This window comes from Trichosurus vulpecula, chromosome 2 (assembly GCF_011100635.1).
Source record: "Trichosurus vulpecula isolate mTriVul1 chromosome 2, mTriVul1.pri, whole genome shotgun sequence".
NCBI classification, from domain to species: Eukaryota; Metazoa; Chordata; class Mammalia; order Diprotodontia; family Phalangeridae; genus Trichosurus; species Trichosurus vulpecula.
The window spans coordinates 269797703-269802813 of NC_050574.1; the positions used below are offsets into that span (position 1 = coordinate 269797703).

General features: G+C 37.9%; 1 pseudogene; it reads left to right on the forward strand.

Annotated features, from left to right (window-relative positions):
* Window positions 1-1016: 1016 nt before the first annotated feature.
* On the forward strand, window positions 1017-1915 carry LOC118838130 (annotated as a pseudogene).
* Window positions 1916-5111: the final 3196 nt, after the last annotated feature.

The following is a 5111-nucleotide window of genomic DNA, read 5'->3' on the forward strand; positions in this document are numbered from 1 at the left end:
GACCCATCCCTCTCCTCAAAGTTTGTGGTCAACACCACCATCACTACCCTTTCTTTTGGGCCCTAGTTTGACTTTTCCCTTTCTAGCTTTGGTGGTGGTGTGATTTAGCAATCCTGTTCTGGAGAATGTCCTCAGGTGAATGTCTGGTAGATGAATTAACAAGCAGCGGGAGGTAGAAATTTTTAAATGCATCCACATTTTAAAATACATCCAAATTTTAAATACATCCAATGACTTGGAGCTGGGTCCGTCCTTCCCTGGATTGCCTCTGTGGCCCTAGACTTTAGCATCCTGAAGGACCTACACTATGTGTCCAAGACCCAAAGTTTCCTGTTTCCCTTCTCTCTGTCCTGTCCCTAATCACCGTAGTGCGTGTTGGTTGTCTTGAAGATCGTCTATGGGACTCCATCATTGAAAAATCAAAGGTAAGGGATGGAGAGAGAACAGAAGACTGAAGATAGTCTGAGCTGTGGACCTCAGGTAGATTTGTCTGAAAGGAAGAGACAATAAATCAACTTTTAAAATGTCTGGAAGAGATGTTTAGGAAAGATAATAGTGCCTTTTAACAGTAGTCTCTTTAACAGAAGTGTCAGTATTTTATTTGTATTGTTTTTTGAAATTTTCAAAAATTCTGAACTTAAAAACCAACAGAAAAGCATTTCCATGCACAAAAAGAGCATTCTCTATGAAACCACAAATCTCCATTTAATATTGTTTGCTTTAAAAAAAAACAAGTATATAATAAATTCTTAACATTACTTTCAAGACTACCTTGCTTGTCTGTGCTTCCTTCTGAATTTTCTTTTGTTCTCTTCTGTGAATGAATAAATATTACAATGACTCTCTTTTTTGGGGGGAAAACCATTGATAATTTATTTCCCCCTTTTGGGATCACTTTGCTACTCCCATTCCTCAATTAAAAATAGAGACAGTGCTGGCAGCAACAAGTTCCCCAGCTTTGGCCCCTTCTCACTGGCTTTCTTTCTCCAGCTCCAACACCTTCTCCCTCTGTAACCATGACAGAACGGGCCATCTCCTTCTCCAAGGACTTCCTGGCGGGTGGTATCGGAGCTGCTATCTCCAAGACTGCGGTGGCCCCCAACCTCTCCCTCCTAAGCTACTATTGCAGGTGCAGCATGCAAGTAAACAAATTGCTGCAGATTAGTAGTACAAAGGCATAATGGATTCTGTAGTCTGAATTCCAAAGGAACAAGGGATGCTTTCCTTCTGGCGGGGAAACTTAGCAAATGTCATCAGATATTTTCCCACCCAGGCCCTTAACTTTGCCTTTTAAGGCTAAGTATAAGCAGGTGTTTGGGGGAGGAGTGGACAAGCACACACAATTTTGGAGGTATTTTGCTGGCAATCTTGCCTCTGGTGGTGCAGCTGGAGCCACTTCTCTCTGCTTTGTCTACCCCTTGGGTTTTGAGAGAACGGGCTTGGCAGCTGAAGTTGGGAAATCTAGCACTGAGAGAGAATTCAAAGGCCTGGGAGACTACCTTGTGAAAATCACCAAGTCTGATGGAATTCATGGCTTGTATCAAGGTTGCAATGTCTCAGTGCAGGGTATCATTATCTATAGAGCAGCTTGCTTTGGAATCTATGATACAGCAAAACGTATGCTCCCAGATCTGAAGAACATTAGTATTGTGATAGTTGGGTGATTACGAAAACAGTGACTACTGTAGCAGGTGTGGTCTCCTACCCCTTTGATACAGTAAGGTGTTGAATGATGATGCAGTCTGGGTGCAAAGAAACTGATACTATGTACACTGGGAAGATTGACTGCTGGAGTAAGATCACTAAAGAGGAGGGTGGCAAAGCTTTCTTCAAGGGTGACCAGTCCAATGTTCTTAGAGGCATGGGTGGAGCTTTAATGTTTGTCTTGTATGATGAATTGAAGAAAGTCATCTAAGTACATCCTAACTAAAAAAGGAACCAGTGCATATAGATCATATAGAATACTTAACTGGACTTAGCATTTTGGACTGCTGACCTTCAAGAAATTCCTGTTGTCTTTTTATCCAGGCTAGATCATGTTCGTAGAGGAGCCAGGAAAAGCTCTTAGAAAAAAGGACTCATTTATTGTGATCCATTATTTACATAGTGAAACTGATGATGATTCAGTATATTGATTCTATTGGTTTTGGGGAAAGTCATTGGGACCATAAATTTGTGTTTAAGTATCTATTTTTTAAAAATCTTGTCTCTCATTTGTACTTAAGTGCCACATATATTATTTTGCTCAAAACACCAAAGAAACAAAAAAAAATCTTGTGCTGAATAAGCCTAGCAAAACATTAGTTTCAAGTAGTCATGTCCAAAAACATGTGTCTCATTCTGAACCTTGTGTCCTTGGCTTCTCAGTTAGGAGATGTGGGGAACATACTTCATCCCAGGTCCTTTGGAAGCGTACATGGTCACTGCATTGCTTAGAGTTCTAGTTTTTCCAAGTTGTTTTCTTTACAATGTTGCTCTCTTTGTAGCAATTGTTCTCCTGGTTCTGTTCCCTTCAGCGTGTGTCAGCTCATAGTACCCAGGATTCTCTGACAATGTATCTTTCGTCATTTCTTTGGTGTCATGATATTCTATGACATTCATAAACTACAATTTGTTCAGCTGTTTTGTAATTGTCTAAGAGGCAGTCTAAGGTGTTACCTTAGATTCTGGTTCTTTACTTTTCTTCTCTTCCTACCTCCCTTCTATTAATCATCGCTTCAGGATCAGGAAGTTTGTTTTGCTTATGAATATTTCCTCCAAGGTGTTATCCTACCACTTAACAACCCTGTCCCTATTCCCACTTGTTTCCCAGTTGAATTTGATGTATTTCTATACCAAATAGTTTTTTGAAAATTTTGATAATCACACAATTTTTAGTACACACACATATACCACACACACACACACACACACACACACACACACACACACACGTATATGTTCAAACCTTTGTCCATTTGAGTAATCTCTAATGAGTGAGGTACCCTGATACCCACTCCTTCCACTAATCCCTCAATGTTTGTATGTTTCTGTCCTCATACATCTCACTTATGAGAAATAAATTCCATCCTCTTTTCCCTCTTTTCTATGCCAGTGTATTCCTCCTTTTATGTTCCCTTCTCTGTTCCTCTTCAAACCCTCAGAACAAAATCAATCCACTCTCAGGTCCCCTGTTTTTCTTATTTCACTTTCTCAATGCCCTTTGAAGACATTAAGTTTCTGAAATGACATCTGTATCTTGTCCTTCTATTAGAATCTCATCATTAACTTTATCATTATATAGTTGATGATACTTCCAACTGATCAAATGAATTTATCTTTCTTGGTTTCTCTGGACTCTTGCATTTCAAAATGCCTATTCAGCTTTGATCTTTTCATGAGAAATGCTTGAAAATCCATGATTCCATTAAAGACCCACCCTTCTCTGAACCCCCATAAAATTATACTCAGTTTTGCCAAGTAAATTATTCTTGGTTTTAGATCTGTATCTATTGTCTCTTGGAATATTGTATTCCAAGATCACCTCTTCTGCCTTTTAGTAGCATCTACCAGATCTTCTGTGATGCTGACTATAGTTCTTTATAACTCTCATCTGCTGCTCCAAGAAGCTATGGCATACACTGCTGTCACACTTTGGTAAAAAAAAAACCAGGTTCAGGGTATCTGATAGGTCTCAAACCCATCAGTAAGTTAGGGATCATCTATCCCAAACATGTGAAGACTTCTCCTGTTGGAACTGGAGGAATATAACAACTTGTTCCAACAGCCATGGCTGAAGTAGATGCTGTGGAGACTTAGCGCTTAGTCAGACATTGAAGATACGAAGGTCGTCCACTGTATCCCAGGCCATCAATAGTCATCTTGACTTTTGTCTTGCCAGTGAACTTTGATGACTCTGAAAGAGAGAGTAAGGCTGATGACTTTGAGCAACTCTGCCTCACTTAAATCTAAGTCAAAGAATCACCCCTGATGTCATTGGTCCTCTAAAAAGCAGCAACAAACCAACAACAACAAGAAGTTCCATATTATTTAAACGGCCTTTTATTCCCCCCTGGATGCTTGCATACATTTTTTTCTTTCGTGTGGGAATTCTGAATTTTGGTTATGACGTTCCTGGGATTTATTCTTTTGGGATTCCTTTCAGGAGGTGATCAGTGAGTTCTTTTCATTTTTACTTTTCCTCTGGTTTCAGTAGGTGTGGTTTATTTTCCTTTATGATTTCTTGAAAAATAGTGTACAGGTTTTTTATCATAATTTTCAGAGGGTCCAGTTATTCTTAAATTATTTCTGTTTGACCTACTTTTGGGTCAGTTCTATTTGAAATCAGATTTTACATTTTTTTTTCCTATTTTTCACATTTTTTTGTTCTAAGATTTCTTGCTGTCGCATTAAATCATTGAATTCTTTTTGTTCAATTTTTGTTTTCAGGGAGCCCATTTTTTGAGTAAGGATACTGCTTTCTTTTCTTTTTCTTCTTTAAAAAAATTAATCTGTCCTTTTTATCATCCCTCTTCTATATTGAGCAAATTTTTAAAAAGAAAGAAAAAAGTTCTTAACACATACATGCATAGGCTGTTAAAACAGATTCCCATGTTCTCCATATTCGAAAATGTATGTCTCTGCATTTTAAGTTCTTTATCTCTCTTGCAGGAGATGAGTAGCATGCATGTCTTCATTCCTTTAGATTTGTGATTTATGATTTTGTTAATTCAAGTTCTAAAGTCTTTCAAAATTGTTTTTCTCCATAATGTTGTTATCATTGTATAAATTATTGTAGTTCTGCTTAACTTGCTCTGCAGCACTTCGTGTAGCTCTTCCCAGTTTCCTCTGGAAGTTATCTTTATAATTTCTTATGGCACTATAATATTTCAGTACATTCACGTATTACCACTTTCTCTTCTAAGATACTTACTCAGCTTCCAATTCATTCTTCAAGAGCTTTTATTTAAATATTAATATTTTGCTTTATTTCTTCTAGGTATTCATATTAGTCTTTGTGGGAAATCCATTCTTTTTCCTTTGAGTCTCTGCTTGTTAATTTTTATTCTTTTCTTTGGAGATCTCTAGACTGGCAGTGTTTTTTGATACTGGTCAGTGCTTTCTTTGATTTA